The sequence below is a fragment of the Anser anser genome (genome assembly GCF_964211835.1).
Source record: "Anser anser genome assembly, chromosome: 11".
Taxonomy (NCBI): domain Eukaryota; kingdom Metazoa; phylum Chordata; class Aves; order Anseriformes; family Anatidae; genus Anser; species Anser anser.
In genome coordinates, this window is record NC_139732.1 from 24,498,873 (window position 1) to 24,518,358 (window position 19,486).

Sequence of the window (19,486 nt, forward strand, 5' to 3'; positions counted from 1 at the left end):
CTTCTGACTGTGTTTTCGTTTGTTCAGGCTGAAACGCAGTGTGCAGTACAGGACGTCACAACCCGAGCTACCTCTGGAGTGACTCTGGTGAGTGATGAACAGAGGTAGGTGTTATTTTTGGGGTGCGGTTGTCGCTGCAGTTTTTTTAACTACATCCAATAGAGTAAAATTACAGTTTCTCTTTTAGAGGTGCTCTAGGTGGCTTCAGAGAATGGGTGGAAGCATCTGCCATGTGGGGTAGGTAAGCGGCTGAGGTAAAGGAGGGGATGAGAGTAACTGTCCTGAGGGTGCAGTGGCTTTTGCTGCTGTGGTTGCTTTCTGTTCTGCTTATCAGGTGCCACAGGCAAGGTGGGCTGTGATAGTCTTTAGAATAGGAGCAAAGCAGGTCACCGGAATGCTGTTTGGTTCCTGAGACAGGAGTTGTAGAGGAGAAAAGCTTTCAATATTCAAAGCTGAAGCAAAAATAAATAAACCACAGCTGCTGCTTCTCCTCTTTCTACTTTCTTGTATTTTGCCCCTCCCCTTTCCCAGGTGATTGGCTTTGGGTTCCAGGGAGGGCCTGGTGGTCATTGAGTCACAGGCATCCCATCAGAGAGCTCATTCTGCCTGGGCTGCACTTTGGGGTAAGTGCTTTGTTTTTCCTTCAGTGAGTTGCAGGTTTCTTTAGGTGGTTAAGAGTCTATGGACTGATGCGTTTCCAAGTAGAGACCGGTACGCCCATCTTTGTGAGGTAACAGCTAGTAGGATCTGTTAGAGTAAACCAATCTAGTAATAGGTGCCTGTATTGCATGCAGCTCTTCTTCAGGTAAGTAATTGTTATAGCATGTTTACGGATAGGATGGCAATGTTACTTTGTGTGTTTGCTTTGTGGTTTTGGGTCCCTTATGATTTCTGCAGAATTAAGGCAAATGTTATGAAAGTTACAACCTTGGTGGCAAAGTGATGGAGCAGGGTTTAGGAGATAAGTATCATCGAAGCTCCCTGTGTAAGCATGCATCTGAAAAGAGCAGCAGTAGGCGTGTAAGGGGTGGTCTTTTTCAGGGTTAGGGACAGTTTGTTTTATTTTTGGAGCTTTTGCCTGTGGTTTGTGTGGCTGTAGAGTGTTTAGACGTTGCAGCCTTCTAGTTTTTAAGTGCTTGGAATTCACGTAATAGAGGTGTGCTTAGGAGGTATTGCCGGGTAACTCGTTTCTAAGAAATGGTGGGGTACTGTTCCTTGACCGCATAAGCATGGTAGTATTACCAAGAGACTGAGCAGGGTCACCGTTCTCATCTGTAAAGGGTAAGTCTGTGATTACCCCTGTTGGGGCTGCTGTGCATTCATGGCCTTTTGGCATTTGTGGACCTGAGGGTTTTTTTTTCCTGGCTCTCGTCTCTGTGTTTGAGTCCTCTGCAAGGAGCTGTACTATTTGCGGGTCCACCACGGATATGACCTTCTCTTTTTGTTTCTTGTAGCCCAGGGCATGGGCACGGACACTTGAATGAGGCACAAGAGTGAGTGGACGGCAGTGTGGGCCCTGAGTTGGTCAGTGGATTGTGTTAGTCTGCTTTGCCTGTTATGCAGGCTTTGGAAGCACCTTGTGACGACAGAGTACATCTCCTGCCATGTTCCTGAGGCGCGCCAGGCGTCAGCGGTTCCAGTTCCTGAAATGCTGGAGATGCTCGGAGCACAAGAGGAGCTGGGAGCGTGATGCATCTCCTTGGGATGTTAGGTGAGCAAAGCGGTGGTACTGGGTTGGGGAACGTCGGTCTGTGGCTTCTTGGCTGTTGGGGTAGGGGAAGAAAGAAGAGGAGTGGGTATAGACTGTTTTGTGGATTGTCATTTTTGTTTGTTCTTTCTCCTTGGTCTAAGCTACGTGACCTTGGCTCAGTACAGTAAATGGAAGCGCTAAGCCTGGATCGGGAAGGTGAGTGGAGTACAGTTGGGAAAAGGGCATTGTTTTTGATCTGGTAGTCTATTGGTCCCACCTCTGGGTGACTCCTCTTTTCCGGGGACGAAGAAGATAGTGGGGACATCCTAGTTGGCCTCTGTGGTCCACCTTGAGGATGGATTGTGACCCCTGAGAATTAAGTCCAGGGGCAAATACTGTGTGTTTGGGGGTGGTTGGCAGAGGAAGGCGGGCAGTTGTCTGGAGTTGGTCTATCTGACTTCAGTAGCAGAGCAGGTCAGTGGACTACTGTTTTGTTTTTGAGGTGGGTGTTTCACTAGAAGAAGTTTGGCTGGTGTGCCAGTGCCCGATGGCACTTTATTTCTGCAGGTGAAGAGGAGCCTCGTGCCGGAAGCAATGTCCTGGCTAGCCTTCGTGTTCCTTGATGAGGATGGAACCTGCCTCCCGTCATTCCCAAGCTAAGTTGTGGGGCAAGTGCTATGTTTGCTTTCGGGTTTTGAATGCACACATAGGGCGAGGGTCTGTGCTTTTAAGTCATTACTGTGGATGGGGCCTTTTAGGATTGATCACAGTCAGACAGTGTGTGGGGGTGTGAGATTCTGTCAGGTAGGGCTTGAGCATGTGCCAGGCAGGGCAGTTCCAGCTTGGTGTCTGTGTTCTGTGTTGTCTGTGCTGTGCTGTTGCTCCTGGTGCTTGGCAGGCCCTGGGGAAGCCGTCCTGAGGGTGTTGAACACTTGACCTCACTGGAATAATGCTGATGCTCAAACGGAAGCTGAGCATTTCTTGTCTTGCAGTGGGAGCTTAAAGAGATCATTTCTTCTGTGCGTGTAATTTTTTTGTATCAAATGTTTCTTGATGTGATTATCATATGTTACGCGCTCCTCAGGTCTTGATATCCTCATTGCCTTTTTCCACTGGACGGATTAGATGGGCAACTTGTTAGCCACACCAAAGGTCCTAAATGCTTGTTTCATCATCGTAGGGCTGATCTGAGCACTTCTTGTCTTGCAGTCGCAGCTTAAAGCGCAGATGTGTTTCAGGTCTTGTGCATCATATTTGGTTTCAGATGGCATCTGTTTCCATCCTCGCTGTTGTGGAAGTCATGTGGGCTTCATCAGGAGCTCTGTCTTGGGAGTTCATTTCCGAAGCATTTTTCTTCTGGGGTTTGCACTCCCCATCCTTCTGGTCTCTTGCCTTGAAGGCAGGCTTTTTATGCCTCCGTCATCCCAGTTCTGGCAGTTGCTTCCAGTCGCATGTAGTGACATTTGAGTCTCTCCTTGGGTCTGCTGCAGAGCACCTGTTCTGACTTGCTGTCGCTGTATGGCTTCCCTCTGGGAGTCCTTTTTTTTTGCGCCTTGTGTTCTGTGTTTTGTTCGTAATGTTTGTAGCGTGCCTGTGTGTGTGTGTTTGGCCTGGAGCTGTCCTGCCTGGCAGTTAGTGATGGTAACTAACGTGGCGGTCCATCGGTGTACTAATACATTGTCCGGACTGTTTTGGCAAAGACATCTGGTCTGCCTCTGGGCACGTACTGAAGGGCAGCTGGCACAGAGTCATCTCTGTGGTGTTTGGCAAATGTGGAGGGGGAGACCTGAGCTGCTTGCGAGCAGCTGTTTGCATAGTGCTTGAGTAGTGCTAGAGGAGAGGTCTGTCATTGAATCTTGAAAGCTCGCAGATGTGGAGTGTTTTTATTTTTCTCCAGTCCTAGATAAACCTTAGGAGGAACCGGTCAAAGGAAAGAGCTCCTTTTGGAACTGTCAAGGACTTGGTAGGCAACCCAGTGACTGGCTTGATCTACTTTCCAGGTGCTGAGGCAAGTTGTCTGCTGTTTTGATACAATAACATTGGAAATGGGGTCCCTTGTGTTGTTGAGGGATGGGTGCTAATGCTGGCAGCTGAATGATTACCTTCTATGTTTTCATTTGTTAAAGCTGAAACACAGCGTACAACCTGGGACGTCACACCCAGAGCTGCCTCTGGCAAGGTGAGCGATGAACAAATGGAGCAGTTAAAGTTGGGTTGCGGTTGTCACTGTCACTCTAAGTGACCCCTCTATTCTGTTTTAGAGGTGTTGTAGCTGGCTTAAGAGGGCAGATGGAAGCATCTGCCTCGGGGTAGGTAAGCGGGTAGAGGTAAGGCAGCAGATGAGAGTAACTGTCCTAGCTGTGCTGCGGATTTGGATGCTGCCTTAGCCTATGCTTTTCTTCCTCTTTCACAGGTGTCTCGCACAGGCTCAAAGGAGCAAACTGCATTCTGAAGAGCTGCTTAAGTAGGGGGGCTGGTCATGAGCTGGGTTGGAGCGGAATGGCCAAGTAGCACGAGGTGACTATGAAAGGTCTCTGTCTTGCTTTGCAGGTGCCATGGCAGGCTCTACACAGAAGTGGCTGAGGATTTGAGATGAGGCCGGAGAGTGACAAGGAGCAGCACGTGCAGGGATGGTTTCCAAGCGCTGCGGTTGCTTTCTCTTCTGTTGATCAGGTGCCACAGGCAAGGTGGGCTGTGACATCAGTCTTTAGAATGGGAGCAAAGCAGGTCACTGGAATGCCGCAGGGCATTTGAGAAGGGTGTTTGAACAGGAAAAGTTTGTCTGGCATGGCGGTGTCTGATGGCAGTGTGTTTCCACAGGTGAAGAGGTGCCTGGAGCCCCATCTCATCTAGCCTGCACGTGCCTTGAGAATAAAGCCTGCTTTCCAGCAGTGTGGAAAGCACCACCAGTCTGTGGTGCTGGCCCGGCCGAGTTCGAGCATGTGAGCAGCTGAAGAAAAAGAGCTAGTGAAAGAGAGGTATTGCAGCAGGTAGGCTGTGCCTGTGAGATGCCTGAGGATCTGCCTTTTCTTTTTTTTCTTTTGTGGGTGCTTCTTGCAGCCTTGGAGAGGTGAATCCCCACATTGTGGAGTGCTGAGGAAAGGCGAGAGGGTCGTCAGCCCAGTCAGTGTCCCTAAGCAAGGTCCCCCTAAGGCAAGTCCTTGAAGTGTTTCCCCTGGTTTAGCAGGTGCTGCAGCAGGCCTTCCTCAGAATCTGCTGAGGGTCTGAGGTGAGGCTGGGTGGGATAGAGGTGCAGTGTGGTGGGTGATTACTTGAGAACACAACGATCATTTTATCCCTTTGTTTTCCCAGGTGGTGTGGGTGATACTGGCTGTGCTGTTGGAGCTTGGACTCAGAGAGGAACGGGTGAGCACAACCGTATGTTGCTTCAGTGGTAGTCAGTATTGCGGAGGAGGTGGGCATCAGGGCCGGTGTGCTAGTGAATGCTGGTACGCTGTTTTTGCAGATGATGATGAGCCTGGCCATGGACTCAGATGTCTCTCAGTGTCTGTGCATTTCTTGAGGTGGAGGGAATTTACCATCCAGCAATCTGAGAGCTAAGTTGAGGGGCACCTGGTATTTGCATATGTGGTGTGGCTGATGGGAGCTGGGAGCCGGAGCAGCATGGAGCCAGCCGGCTGAATATACTTGGTGGCACTGTGAGGGTGGTTGAGGCTGCGTCACCTTCAGGCTGCTTGAGGCTGGGTCACCAGGCTAATAGAAGGAGCAGGGGGTATTTTGTAGTGTGAGTGTATGTGCCAGGCAGGACAGTTCCCATCTGTTTATTTGTCTTGTAGTGCTGCTTCTGCAGTGTGTGTTCTGTGTCATGCACTCCTCGGGTCTTTGTGTCAAATGTTTCTTGATGTGATCATCATATTTTACGTGCTCCTCAGGTCTTGATATCCTCATTGCTTTTTGCACTGGACAGACTGGAAAGGCAACTTGTTAGCCGTACCAAAGGTCCTAAATGCTTGTTTTGTCATCATGGGTCTGATCAGAGCACTTCTTGTATTGCAGTCGCAGCTTAAAGCGCCGATGTGTTTCAGGTCTTGTGCATCATATTCGGTTTCAGATGGCATCTGTTTCCATCCTCACTCTTGCAGAAGTCATCTGGGTCGCATCAGGAGCTCTTGCTTGGGAATTCATTTCCTAAGAGATTTCTTCTGGGGTTTGCACTCCCCATCCTTCTGGTCTCTTGTCTTAAAGGCAGGCTTTTTATGCCTCCATCATCCCAGTTCTGGCAGTTGCTTCCAGTCGCATGTCGTGACACTTGAATCTCTCCTTGGGTCTGCTGCAGAGCACCTGTTCTGACTAGCTGTAGGGCTTCCCTCTTTGAGTCCTCTTTTTTTTTGTGCCTTGTGTTCTGTGTTTTGTTCGTAACGTTTGTAGCGTGCCTGTGTGTGTGTGTTTGGCCTGGAGCTGTCCTGCCTGGCAGTTAGTGATGGTAACTAACGTGGCGGTCCATCGGTGTACTAATACATTGTCCGGAGTGTTTTGGCAAAGACATCCGGTCTGCCTCTGGGCACGTACTGAAGGGCAGCTGGCACAGAGTCATCTCTGTGGTGTTTGGCAAATGTGGAGGGGGAGACCTGAGCTGCTTGCGAGCAGCTGTTTGCATAGTGCTTGAATAGTGCTAGAGGAGAGGTCTGTCATTGAATCTTGAAAGCTCGCAGATACGGGGTTTTGATTTTTTGTATGTATTTCGTTCCCCTCCCCAGTAGAGGGGTAAACCTTAGGAGGAACTGGTCACAGGAAAGAGCTCCTTTTGGAACTGTCAAGGACTCGGTAGGCAACCCGGTGACTGGCTTGATCTACTTTCTAGGTGCTGAGGTAAGGGGGCTGCTGTTTTGAAATGATAAAATTAGCCATGGGGTCCCTTGTGTTGTTGAGGGATGGGTGCTAATGCTGGCATCTGAATGATTATCTTCTGACTGTTTTCATTTGTTAAAGCTGAAACACAGCGTACAACCTGGGACTTCACGACCAGAGCTGGTTTTGGCAAGGTGAGCGATGAACAGATGTAGCAGTTATTTTAGGGGTGCGGTTGTCACTGCAGTTACTTAACTACACAAAATACAGTTAAAGTCCTGTTTATATTCCAGAGGTGTTGTAGCTGGCTTAAGAGAGCAGATGGAAGCATCTGCCTCGAGGGCAGGTGAGGGGGCAGAGTAAGGGAGCAGGTGAGAGTACCTGTCCTAGCTGTGCTGCGGCTTTGGATGCTGCCGCGGCCTGTGCTTTTCTTTTTCTTTCGCAGGTGCCTCGCACAGACTCAGAGGGGCCAAGCTGCACTCTGAAGAACAGCACGAGAAGGGCAGGCTGGTCGTGAGTGGAGCAGTGGAGCAGAATGGCCAAGTTGCGCAAGGTGACTGCGAAGGGTATCCATCTTGCTTTGCAGGTGTCATGGCAGGCTCTACACAGAAGTGGCTGAGGATTTGAGAAGAGGTTACAGAGCATCAAGGAGCGGCACGTGCAGTGACGGTTTCCAAACGGTATGGTTGCTTTCTCTTCTGTTGGTCAGGTGCCACAGGCAAGGTGGGCTGTGACACTAGTCTTTAGAATCGGAGCAAAGCAGGTCACTTGAATGCCGCGGGGCATCTGAGAAGGGTGTTTTAACAGAAAAAGCTTGTCTGGCATGGCAGTGCCTGATGGCAGTGTGTTTCCACAGGTGAAGAGGTGCCTGAAGCCCCATCCTGTCTAGCCTGCGCACACCTCGCTGAGAAGGAAAGCCGCTTTCCAGTAATTCAGAAAGCCAAGTTACATCTCGGCCTCGAGCATCTGGGGCGTGTGCCTGTGCTTTTGGGCCTGTCTGTAGCATTTGGCACCTGCATTAGTACTTGCTTGGCATATGTTTAGGCTTTTGGGGCCTGTGTCTTGGGGGGGTTGTGGAGCTGCTTGTACACCTTTGGGGCTTGCATCTGGGGGGGGGCGGGGGTGGGAGTTGCTTGAACACCTTTGGGGACTGTGTCTGGGGGGGTCAGGGCCTGCATCTGGGGGGGTTGGAAGCTGCTCCTACAATGTAGGGATCTGTATCTGGGGGGGTTGGGAGCTGCTTGTACACAGTATGGGCTTGCGTTTGGGGGTGGGTGTTGGGAGCTGCTTGTACAATGCAGGGATCTGCATCTGGAGGGGGTTGGGAGCTGCTTGTCCACCTTTGGGACTTGCATCTGGGGGGGGTTGGGAGCTGCTTGTCCACCTTTGGGACTTGCATCTGGGGGGGGTTGGGAGCTGCTTGTACATCTTTGGGACTTGTATCTGGGGGGGGAGTTGGGAGCTGCTTGTACACTGCAGGGTCCTGCCTTGGACATGGTTTGTAGCTGCTTGTACAGCTTTGGGGTCTGCAGCTGGGAGGGGTTGTGAGTTGCTTGTACATGCTAGGGGCTTCCCTCTATGGGGCTTTGGGGCCTGCCTCTGGGGGGGGGGGGGTTGTTGTGAGCTGCTTGCACACCCTTGGGGCCTGCCTCTGCGGGGGCTTGGTGCCTGTGTCTGGGGAGCGGGGGGGTTCAGAGCTGGTTGTACAATATAGGAGCCTGCGTTGGGGGGGGGGTTGGGAGCTGCTCGTACACTGGAAGCCTGGGTTGGGGGGGGGAGGTTTGGAGCTGCTTGTGCACCTTTGGGGCTTGCCTCTTGGGGGGGGGGGTTGGGAGCTGCTTGTACACTGTTAGTGCCTGCCTTGGGGGGGGGGGTTGGGACATGTGCCTTGGGGGTGGGGTTGGGAGCTGCTTCTACGCTGTAGGGGTCTGGGTCTTGGGGGGTTGGGGCTGTTTTTACAGCTTTGGGGCGTGCCTCTGGGGAGGGTTGTGAGTTGCTTGTACACGCTAGGGGCTTCCCTCTATGGGGCTTTGGGGCCTGCCTCTCGGGGGGGGGGGGGGGGGTTGGGAGCTGCTTGCACACCCTTGGTGCCTGCCTCTGCGGGGGCTTGGTGCCTGCGTCTGGTGAGTGTGGGGGACGGGGTTCAGAGCTGGTTGTAGCGTAGGAGCCTGCGTTGGTGGGGGGTTGGGAGCTGCTCGTACACTGGAAGCCTGGGTTGGGGGGGTGGAGGTTTGGAGCTGCTTGTGCACCCTCGGGGACTGCCTCTGCGGGGGCTTGGTGCCTGTGTCTGGGGAGTGGGGGGGTTCAGAGCTGGTTGTACAGTAAAGAAGCCTGCGTTGGGGGGGGGGGGGTTGGGAGCTGCTCGTACACTGGACGCCTGGGTTGGGGAGGGAGGTTTGGAGCTGCTTGTGCACCTTTGGGACTTGCATCTGGGGGGGGGTTGGGAGCTGCTTGTACATCTTTCGGGCTTGCATCTGGAGGGGGTTGGGAGCTGCTTGTACACTGCTAGGGCCTGCCTTGGGGGGGGGGGTTGGGGCATGTGCCTTGGGGGTGGGGTTGGGAGCTGCTTTTATGCTGTAGGGGTCTGGGTCTTGGGGGGTTGGGGCTGTTTTTACAGCTTTGGGGCGTGCCTCTGGGGAGGGTTGTGAGTTGCTTGTACACGCTAGGGGCTTCCCTCTATGGGGCTTTGGGGCCTGCCTCTCGGGGGGGGGGGGGCTTGGGAGCTGCTTGCACACCCTTGGGGCCTGCCTCTGCGGGGGCTTGGTGCCTGCGTCTGGTGAGTCTGTGGGGGGGGTTCAGAGCTGGTTGTAGTGTAGGAGCCTGCGTTGGGGGGGGGGTTGGGAGCTGCTCGTACACTGGAAGCCTGGGTTGGGGGGGGGAGGTTTGGAGCTGCTTGTGCACCCTCGGGGCCTGCCTCTGTGGGGGCTTGGTGCCTGTGTCTGGGGAGTGGGGGGGGTTCAGAGCTGGTTGTACAGTATAGGAGCCTGCGTTGGGGGGGGGGGGGTGGGAGCTGCTCGTACACTGGACGCCTGGGTTGGGGGGGAGGTTTGGAGCTGCTTGTACACGTTTGGGGCTTGTATGTGGGGGGGGTCGGGTGCTGGTTGTACACCTTTGGGGCCTGCCTCTGGGGAGGGAGGGTGGGGAGTTGCTTGTACACCTTTGGGGCCTGTGTCTGGGGGGGCTTGGGGCCTGCGTCTTGGTGGGGGGGGGGGTTGGAGCTGGTTGTACACCTTTCGGGCTTGCATCTGGAGGGGGTTGGGGCCTGCCTCTGGGGGGGTGGTTGTGAGCTGCTTGTACACCTTTGGGGCCTGCGTCTGGGGGGGGTGGGAGCTGCTTGCACACTGTTAGGGCCTGCCTTGGGGGGGGGGGGGGTGGTTGGGAGCTGCTTCTACGCTGTAGGGGTCTGGGTCTTGGGAGGTTGGGGCTGTTTGTACACCTTTGGGGCGTGCCTCTGGGGAGGGTGTCTGGTGTTTGGGGGCTTTTCTGTAGCGTTTGGGGCTTGCATTTTGGCTTTGGGATGTGTCTTGAGCTTCTGGGGCCTAGCTGTAGTGCTTGGGGCCTGCATCTGGGGCTTTTCTGTAGCATTTTGGTCGCGTGTTTGTGATTTGGGGTCTGTATCCAGGGTTTTGCCTTTTTTGTAGTTTTCAGCTTTGTGTCAGTTTCTTTGTGGGTTGCCTGGGGTTTGGGGTTTGGATCATTAGTCAGTGTCATTAGCGTCGGGGGGTTGATATGAAGGGTTAGGGTTGTGGTTAGAGTCGTTAGGGTTAAAGGGAATAAGGATTTTAGGGTAAGGGGATCAAGGTTGTGGGAATAAAAATGTTTTTGCACAGAGTTACATTGTTTAGAGGGAAGGAAGGTGGTGTTGAGATATGCTTGCAGTGATAAGAAAGCTTACCAGACAACCTTGTGAAATGCAGACAACCAGAATCCTTAGAGCAATTGGTTGGAAATCACGGTGTAAGAAACATTACCACCTCAAAGAGGAAAACAGTCAAGGAAAAAAGAAAATTGACTTGTAACAGGCCAGCAGCTGTGTATTTTCAGTGAAGTACCGGATAGATTGTGAACCTGGATTACCCAGTCAATGGGGAAACTGAAGCGAAGAATCTCAGAGCTGGTGAGGAGCTGAAGTAAAGGAGCTGGGAAGAGAGAGGTATTGCAGCAGGTACGCTGTGGCTGTGAGGTGCCTCATGGTGTGCTTTTCTCTCGTCTCTGCAGGGGCTTCGTGCAGTCTTGGACAGGGAAATCCCCGTGTCACGGAGCAGTGAGGGAAGGTGAGAGTTCTATCAGCCTGGTGATCCCTTATCTGAAGCGAAGGGAAGACATTCAGGTGTTTCCCTCTGAGGGTCTGAGGTGAGGCTGTTTGGGACAGAGGAGCAATGTGGCAGGTGGTCGCTTGCAAGCACAGTGGTCATTTTGTCCTTCTGTGTTCCCAGGTGGCATGGGTGATGGTGGCCGTTCCTTTCGAGCTTGGATCTAACTTGCAGGTACAGAGGCAAGTGGACTGCTGTTTTGAAACGAAAACATTAAATATGGGGTGACTTCTGTTGTTGAGGGATGGGTGCTAATGCTGTCAGCTGAATGTTTGTCTTCTGACTGTGTTTTCGTTTGTTCAGGCTGAAACGCAGTGTGCAGTACAGGACGTCACGACCCGAGCTACCTCTGGAGTGACTCTGGTGAGTGATGAACAGAGGTAGCTGTTATTTTTGGGGTGCGGCTGTCGCTGCAATTTTTTTAACTACATCCAATAGAGTAAAATTCCAGTTTCTCTTTTGGAGGTGCTCTAGGTGGCTTCAGAGAACGGGTGGAAGCATCTGCCACGTGGGGTAGGTAAGCAGCTGAGGTAAAGGAGGGGATGAGGGTAACTGTCCTGAGGGTGCAGTGGCTTTTGCTGCTGTGGTTGCTTTCTGTTCTGTTTATCAGGTGCCACAGGCAAGGTGGGCTGTGATAGTCCTTGGAATAGGAGCAAAGCAGGTCACTGGAATGCTGTTTGGTTCCTGAGACAGGAGTTGTAGAGGAGAAAAGCTTTCAATATTCAAAGCTGAAGCCAAAACATGGGGATTGTTGCTTCTAGAAACAACCCAGTTCTCTTGTCTGCACCCTGCATGCTGTTGAGCTAAGCCATATAAATAGATACATAAACCACAGGTGTTGCTTCTCCTCTTTCTACTTTGTGCTTTGCCCCTCCCCTTTCCCAGGTGATTGGCTTTGGGTTCCAGGCAGTGCCTGGTGGTCACTGAGTCACAGGCATCCCATCAGAGAGCTCATTCTGCCTGGGCTGCACTTTGGGGTAAGTGCTTTGTTTTTCCTTCAGTGAGTTGCAGGTTTCTTTAGGTGGTTAAGAGTCTATGGACTGATGCGTTTCCAAGTAGAGACCGGTACGCCCATCTTTGTGAGGTAACAGCTAGTAGGATCTGTTAGAGTAAACCAATCTAGTAATAGGTGCCTGTATTGCATGCAGCTCTTCTTCAGGTGAGTAATTGTTATAGCGTGTTTACGGATAGGATGGCAGTGTTACTTTGTGTATTTACTTTGTGGTTCTGGGTCCGTTATGATTTCTGCAGAATTAAGGCAAATATTATGAAAGTTATAACCTTGGTGGCAAAGTGATGGAGCAGGGTTTAGGAGATAAGTATCATCGAAGCTCCCTGTGTAAGCATGTGTCTGAAAAGAGCAGCAGTAGGCGTGTAAGGGGTAGTCTTTTTCAGGGTTAGGGACAGTTTGTTTTATTTTTGGAGCTTTTGCCTGTGGTTTGTGTGGCTGTAGAGTCTTTAGACGTTGCAGCCTTCTAGTTTTTAAGTGCTTGGAATTCACGTAATAGAGGTGTGCTTAGGAGGTGTTGCTGGCTAACTTGTTTTTGGGAAATGGTGGGGTACGGTTCCTTTTTTTTTTTGAGTTATCTTTTAATCTCTAGGTATATCAAGTCATTTGCATAACTGTCCAGAGGCTTCACAAGGAGCTTCAGTATGCATCAGAAGCGGCTTGACCGCATAAGTGCAGTATTACGGAGAGACTGAGCAGGGTCACCGTTCTCATCTGTAAAGGAGAAGTCTGTGATTACCCCTGTTGGGGCTGCTGTGCATTCATGGCCTTTTGGTATTTGTGGACCTGAGGGTGTGTTTTTTTTTTTTCTGGCTCTCGTCTCTGTGTTTGAGTCCTCTGCAAGGAGCTGTACTGTTTGCGTGTCCATCACGGATATGACCTCCTCTTTTTGTTTCTTGTAGCCCAGGGCATGGGCACGGACACTTGAATGAGGCACGAGGGTGATGCATCTCCTTGGGATGTTAGGTGAGCGAAGCGGTGGTACTGGGTTGGGGAACGTGGGTCTGGGGCTTCTTGGCTGTTGGGGTAGGGGAGGAAAGAAGAGGAGTGGGTATAGACTGTTTTGTGGATTGTCATTTTTGTTTGTTTTTTCTCCTTGGTCTAAGCCACGTGACCTTGGCTCAGCACAGTAAATGGAAGTGCTGAGCCTGGATCGGGAAGGTGAGTGGAGAAAAGTTGGGAAAAGGGCATTGGTTTTGGTTTGGTAGTCTATTGGTCCCACCTCTGGGTGACTCCTCTTTTCCAGGGACGAAGAAGATACTGGGAACATCCTAGTTGGCCTCTGTGGTCCACCTTGAGGATGGATTGTGACCCCTGAGAATTAAGTCCAGGGGCAAATACTGTGTGTTTGGGGGTGGTTGGCAGGGGAAGGCGGGCAGTTGTCTGGAGTTGGTCTATCTGACTTCAGTAGCAGAGCAGGTCAGTGGACTACTGTTTTGTTTTTGAGGTGGGTGTTTCACTGGAAGAAGTTTGGCTGGTGTGCCAGTGCCCGATGGCACTTTATTTCTGCAGGTGAAGAGGAGCCTCGTGCCGGAAGCAATGTCCTGGCTAGCCTTCGTGTTCCTTGATGAGGATGGAACCTGCCTCCCGTCATTCCCAAGCTAAGTTGGGGTGCAAGTGCTATGTTTGCTTTCGGGTTTTGAATGCACACATAGGGCGAGGGTCTGTGCTTTTAAGTCATTGCTGTGGATGGGGCCTTTTAGGATTGATCACGGTCAGACAGTGTGTGGGGGTGTGGGATTCTGTCAGGTAGGGCTTGAGCACGTGCCAGGCAGGGCAGTTCTAGCTTGGTGTCTGTGTTCTGTGTTGTCTGTGCTGTGCTGTTGCTCCTGGTGCTTGGCAGGCCCTGGGGAAGCCGTCCTGAGGGTGTTGAACACTTGACCTCACTGGAATAATGCTGATGCTCAAACGGAAGCTGAGCATTTCTTGTCTCGCAGTGGGAGCTTAAAGAGATCATTTCTTCTGTGCATGTAATTTTTTTTGTATCAAATGTTTCTTGATGCGATCATCATATGTTACGCGCTCCTCAGGTCTTGATATCCTCATTGCCTTTTTCCACTGGACGGATTAGATGGGCAACTTGTTAGCCACACCAAAGGTCCTAAATGCTTGTTTCATCATCGTAGGGCTCATCTGAGCACTTCTTGTCTTGCAGTCACAGCCTGAAGCGCAGATGTGTTTCAGGTCTTGTGCATCATATTCTGTTTCAGATGGCATCTGTTTCCATCCTCGCTGTTGCGGAAGTTATGTTGCTTCATCAGGAGCTTTGTCTTGGGAGTTCATTTCCGAAGCATTTTTCTTCTGGGGTTTGCACTCCCCATCCTTCTGGTCTCTTGCCTTGAAGGCAGGCTTTTTATGCCTCCATCATCCCAGTTCTGGCAGTTGCTTCCAGTCGCATGTCGTGACATTTGAGTCTCTCCTTGGGTCTGCTGCAGAGCACCTGTTCTGACTTGCTGTCGCTGTATGGCTTCCCTCTGGGAGTCCTCTTTTTTTTTGCGCCTTGTGTTCTGTGTTTTGTTCGTAATGTTTGTAGCGTGCCTGTGTGTGTGTGTTTGGCCTGGAGCTGTCCTGCCTGGCAGTTAGTGATGGTAGCTAACGTGGCGGTGTACTAATACATTGTCCGGACTGTTTTGGCAAAGACATCCGGTCTGCCTCTGGGCACGTACTGAAGGGCAGCTGGCACAGAGTCATCTCTGTGGTGTTTGGCAAATGTGGAGGGGGAGACTTGAGCTGCTTGCGAGCAGCTGTTTGCATAGTGCTTGAATAGTGCTAGAGGAGAGGTCTGTCATTGAATCTTGAAAGCTCGCAGATACGGGGTTTTGATTTTTTGTATGTATTTCGTTCCCCTCCCCAGTAGAGGGGTAAACCTTAGGAGGAACTGGTCACAGGAAAGAGCTCCTTTTGGAACTGTCAAGGACTCGGTAGGCAACCCGGTGACTGGCTTGATCTACTTTCCAGGTGCTGAGGTAAGGGGGCTGCTGTTTTGAAATGATAAAATTAGCCATGGGGTCCCTTGTGTTGTTGAGGGATGGGTGCTAATGCTGGCATCTGAATGATTATCTTCTGACTGTTTTCATTTGTTAAAGCTGAAACACAGCGTACAACCTGGGACTTCACGACCAGAGCTGGTTTTGGCAAGGTGAGCGATGAACAGATGTAGCAGTTATTTTAGGGGTGCGGTTGTCACTGCAGTTACTTAACTACACAAAATACAGTTAAAGTCCTGTTTATATTCCAGAGGTGTTGTAGCTGGCTTAAGAGAGCAGATGGAAGCATCTGCCTCGAGGGCAGGTGAGGGGGCAGAGTAAGGGAGCAGGTGAGAGTACCTGTCCTAGCTGTGCTGCGGCTTTGGATGCTGCCGCGGCCTGTGCTTTTCTTTTTCTTTCGCAGGTGCCTCGCACAGACTCAGAGGGGCCAAGCTGCACTCTGAAGAGCAGCACGAGAAGGGCAGGCTGGTCGTGAGTGGAGCAGTGGAGCAGAATGGCCAAGTTGCGCAAGGTGACTGCGAAGGGTATCCATCTTGCTTTGAAGGTGTCATGGCAGGCTCTACACAGACGTGGCTGAGGATTTGAGAAGAGGTTACAGAGCATCAAGGAGCGGCACGTGCAGTGACGGTTTCCAAACGGTATGGTTGCTTTCTCTTCTGTTGGTCAGGTGCCACAGGCAAGGTGGGCTGTGACACTAGTCTTTAGAATCGGAGCAAAGCAGGTCACTGAAATGCCGCGGGGCATCTGAGAAGGGTGTTTTAACAGAAAAAGCTTGTCTGGCATGGCAGTGCCTGATGGCAGTGTGTTTCCACAGGTGAAGAGGTGCCTGAAGCCCCATCCTGTCTAGCCTGCGCACACCTCGCTGAGAAGGAAAGCCGCTTTCCAGTAATTCAGAAAGCCAAGTTACATCTCGGCCTCGAGCATCTGGGGCGTGTGCCTGTGCTTTTGGGCCTGTCTGTAGCGTTTGGCACCTGCATTAGTACTTGCTTGGCATATGTTTAGGCTTTTGGGGCCTGTGTCTTGGGGGGGTTGTGGAGCTGCTTGTACACCTTTGGGGACTGTGTTTTGGGGGGTGGGGTCAGGGCCTGCATCTGGGGGGGTTGGAAGCTGCTCCTACAATGTAGGGATCTGTATCTGTGGGGGTTGGGAGCTGCTTGTACAATGTAGGGATCTACATCTGAAGTGGGTTGGGAGCTGCTTGTACATCTTTGGGACTTGCATCTGGAGGGGGTTGGGAGCTGCTTGTCCACCTTTGGGACTTGTATCTGGGGGGGGGTGAGAGCTGCTTGTACACTGCAGGGTCCTGCCTTGGGCATGGTTTGTAGCTGCTTGTACAGCTTTGGGGTCTGCAGCTGGGGGGTGGTTGAGAGGTGCTTGTCCACTGTAGGTGCCTACGTTTGGGGAGTTGGGAGCTGCTTCTACGCTTTTGGGGCCTGCAGTTGGGAGGGGTTGTGAGTTGCTTGTACACGCTAGGGGCTTCCCTGTATGCGGCTTTGGGGCTTGCCTCGGGGGGGGTGGTTGGGAGCTGCTTGCACACCCTTGGGGCCTTCTCTGCGGGGTCTTGGTGCCTGTGTCTGGGGAGTGGGGGGGTTCAGAGCTGGTTGTACAATATAGGAGCCTGCGTTGGGGAGGGGTTGAGAGCTGCTCGTACACTGGACTCCTGGGTTGGGGGGGAGGTTTGGAGCTGCCTTGTGCACCTTTGGGGCTTGCATCTGGGGGGGGGTCGGGTGCTGGTTGTACACCTTTGGGGCCTGCCTCTGGGGAGGGAGCGTGGGGAGCGAGTTGCTTGTACACCTTTGGGGCCTGCCTTGGGGGGGGTTGGGGCATGTGCCTTGGGGGATGGGGTTGGGAGCTGCTTCTATGCTGTAGGGGTCTGGGTCTTGGGGGTTTGGGGCTGTTTGTACACCTTTGGGGTGTGCCTCTGGGGAGGGTTGTGAGTTGCTTGTACACCTTTGGGGCCTGCGTCTGGGGGTGGGTCGTGGCCCGCTTGTAGACTTCTGCAGCCTGCGTCTGGTGTTTGGGGGCTTTTCTGTAGCGTTTGGGGCTTGCATTTTGGCTTTGGGATGTGTCTAGAGCTTCTGGGGCCTAGCTGTAGTGCTTGGGGCCTGCATCTGGGGCTTTTCTGTAGCATTTTGGTCGCGTGTTTGTGATTTGGGGTCTGTATCCAGGGTTTTGCCTTTTTTGTAGTTTTCAGCTTCATGTCAGTTTCTTTGTCGGTTTCCTGGGGTTGGGGCAGTTTGGGGTTTGGATCATTAGTCAGTGTCATTAGCGTCGGGGGGTTGATATGAAGGGTTAGGGTTGTGGTTAGAGTTGTTAGGGTTGAAGGGAATAAGGATTTTAGGGTAAGGGGATCAAGGTGGTGGGAATAAAAATGTTTTTGCACAGAGTTACATTGTTTAGAGGGAAGGAAGGTGGTATCGAGATATGCTTGCAGTGAGAAGAAAGCTTACCAGACAACCTTGTGAAATGCAGACAACCAGAATCCTTAGAGCAATTGGTTGGAAATCACGGTGTAAGAAACATTACCACCTCAAAGAGGAAAACAGTCAAGGAAAAGAGAAAATTGACTTGTAACAGGCCAGCAGCTGTGTATTTTCAGTGAAGCACCGGGTAGATCGTGAACTTGGATTACCCAGTCAATGGGGAAACTGGGGAGGGTCCTGGTCACCGAGAGGAAAAAAAAATTTATATAAACTGTGTTATGGAACTAGTAGGTAGTTTGTGGGACGCCTGCCATTGCAATCGTGAATAAAAATGCTACTTCACTGAGATTCTTGCCTGAGCCTATGTTACTGGTTACAGAGTGTTTCTAACAAGGTGTTAGGGTTTTAAGGTTTCAGGGCTAAGGCACTAGGGTTGGGTTTCAGGGTTAGGGTTTTCAGGGTTTAGGGTTAGGATTTTAAGGTTGTTAGGGCTGGAGGTATAAGGGTTAGGGTTTGGGGGTTAGTGTGTTAAGGTTTTAAAGTATTTTGTGGTTTTAGTGTTGATAGGGTTTTTAGGGTTAGGGTCTTAGGGTTTTAGTTATGGTCAGGTATTTAGGGTTAGGGTTTTAAGGTCTTAATGTTTTTTTTAAGGTTAGGGTCTCCAGGGTTAGGGCTTTGAGAATCTTTACTTTTTGGGTTAGGGTTTAGAGGGTCTTAATTTTTAGGGTTAGGGCTTTTAGGCGTAGGTCTAGTGTGGTAAATTTTATCGGGTTAGGACTGTAAGGGTTTTTAGGGTTAGGGTTTCTAGGGTTTGTTGGGGTAGGGGTTAGGGTTAGATCTGTGGGAGCCGTAGTGTTAGGGGTCAGGGTTCTTAGGGGTTAGGCCCAATATTAGGGTGGAAGGCCAAACTAAGAGGGTGGGAGCCCCCCAAAATTGAAGGGTTGAAGCCCCAAGTTAGGGGAAGGAACGTCAAAATTGTGGGGTCCCCCAAAATTGTGCGGAAGAACTCTTAGTATTAGGGGGAAACCCAAAAAACGAGGGTGGGGGACCCCCAAAATTGGTTGTGTCCCCCCCAAAATTGGTTGTGTCCCCCCCAATTAGGGGAGGAACCCCCAGAATTGGGTGGGTGAACCCCCAAATTGGGGGGAAGAAGACTTAAATGGAAGTGTGAAATTCCAGAATTGGATGTGGACTCCCCCAGAGCAGTCTTCAGGGGTTTAGTGTGGTAAATTTTATCGGGTTAGGGCTGTAAGGGTTTTTAGGGTTAGGGTTTCTAGGGTTTGTTGGGGTAGGGGTTAGGGTTAGATCCATGGTTGCCGTAGGGTTAGGGGTCAAGGTTCTTAGGGGCTAGGCCTAATATTAGGGAGGAAGGCCAAAATAAGAGGGGGGGAGCTCCCCCCAAAATTGAAGGGTTGAAGCCCAAAGTTAGGGGAAGGAACGTCAAAATTGTGGGGTCCCTCAAAATTGGGCAGAAGAACTCTTAATATTAGGGGGGAACCCAAAAAAGGAGGGTGGGGGACTCTACAATTGGGGGGACCCCCAAAATCGGTTGTGTCCCCCCCAATTAGGGGAGGACCCCCCAAAATTGGGTGGGTGGACCCCCAAATTGGGGGGGAAGAAGACTTAAATGGAAGTGTGAAATTCCAGAATTGAATGTGGCCCCCCTAGAGCAGTCTTCAGGGGTTTAGTGTGGTAAATCTTATCGGGTTAGGGCTGTAAGGGTTTTTAGGGTTAGGGTTTCTAGGGTTTGTTGGGGTAGGGGTTAGGGTTAGATCCGTGGTTGCCGTAGGGTTAGGGGTCAGGGTTCTTAGGGGTTAGGCCTAATATTAGGGAGGAAGGCCAAAATAAGAGGGGGGGAGCTCCCCCCAAAATTGAAGGGTTGAAGCCCCAAGTTAGGGGAAGGAACGTCAAAATTGTGGGGTCCCCCAAAATTGGGCGGAAGAACTTTTAATATTAGGGGGGAACCCAAAAGAGGAGGGTGGGGGACTCTAAAATCGTTTGTGTCCCCCCCAAAATCGTTTGTGTCCCCCCCAAAATCGTTTGTGTCCCCCCCAATTAGGGGAGGACCCCCCAAAATTGGGTGGGCGAACCCCCACGTTGGGGGGGAAGAAGACTTAAATGGAAGTGTGAAATTCCAGAATTGGATGTGGACCCCCCCAGACCTGGGGAGGAATCCCCAAACTTGGGGGGGACCCCCAAAATTGGGGTTGAAGCCCCAGATCCCGGGGAGCTAAGCCCCAAATTAAGGGAAGGAA

General features: G+C 51.6%; 1 protein-coding gene across 1 annotated transcript in view; it reads left to right on the plus strand.

Moving 5' to 3' along the window:
- LOC310879932 (uncharacterized protein) overlaps window positions 1-17,579 on the plus strand; it is a 51,699-nt gene extending 34,120 nt beyond the window's left edge. Inside the window, exons 20-49 of the mRNA XM_083794992.1 lie at window positions 532-1,711; window positions 1,852-1,906; window positions 2,258-2,358; window positions 3,588-3,698; window positions 3,817-3,869; window positions 3,952-3,999; window positions 4,104-4,154; window positions 4,241-4,377; window positions 4,511-4,632; window positions 4,751-4,919; window positions 5,003-5,056; window positions 5,157-5,251; window positions 6,409-6,520; window positions 6,641-6,693; window positions 6,945-7,179; window positions 7,356-7,443; window positions 10,417-10,616; window positions 10,718-10,852; window positions 10,936-10,986; window positions 11,116-11,175; window positions 11,278-11,325; window positions 11,423-11,789; window positions 12,414-12,613; window positions 12,724-12,787; window positions 12,928-12,982; window positions 13,334-14,787; window positions 14,908-15,137; window positions 15,212-15,446; window positions 15,623-15,710; window positions 17,194-17,579. The gene's annotated coding sequence lies outside the window, so the exon portion shown is untranslated. The remainder of the gene's footprint in view (window positions 1-531; window positions 1,712-1,851; window positions 1,907-2,257; window positions 2,359-3,587; window positions 3,699-3,816; window positions 3,870-3,951; window positions 4,000-4,103; window positions 4,155-4,240; window positions 4,378-4,510; window positions 4,633-4,750; window positions 4,920-5,002; window positions 5,057-5,156; window positions 5,252-6,408; window positions 6,521-6,640; window positions 6,694-6,944; window positions 7,180-7,355; window positions 7,444-10,416; window positions 10,617-10,717; window positions 10,853-10,935; window positions 10,987-11,115; window positions 11,176-11,277; window positions 11,326-11,422; window positions 11,790-12,413; window positions 12,614-12,723; window positions 12,788-12,927; window positions 12,983-13,333; window positions 14,788-14,907; window positions 15,138-15,211; window positions 15,447-15,622; window positions 15,711-17,193) is intronic.
- Window positions 17,580-19,486: the final 1,907 nt, after the last annotated feature.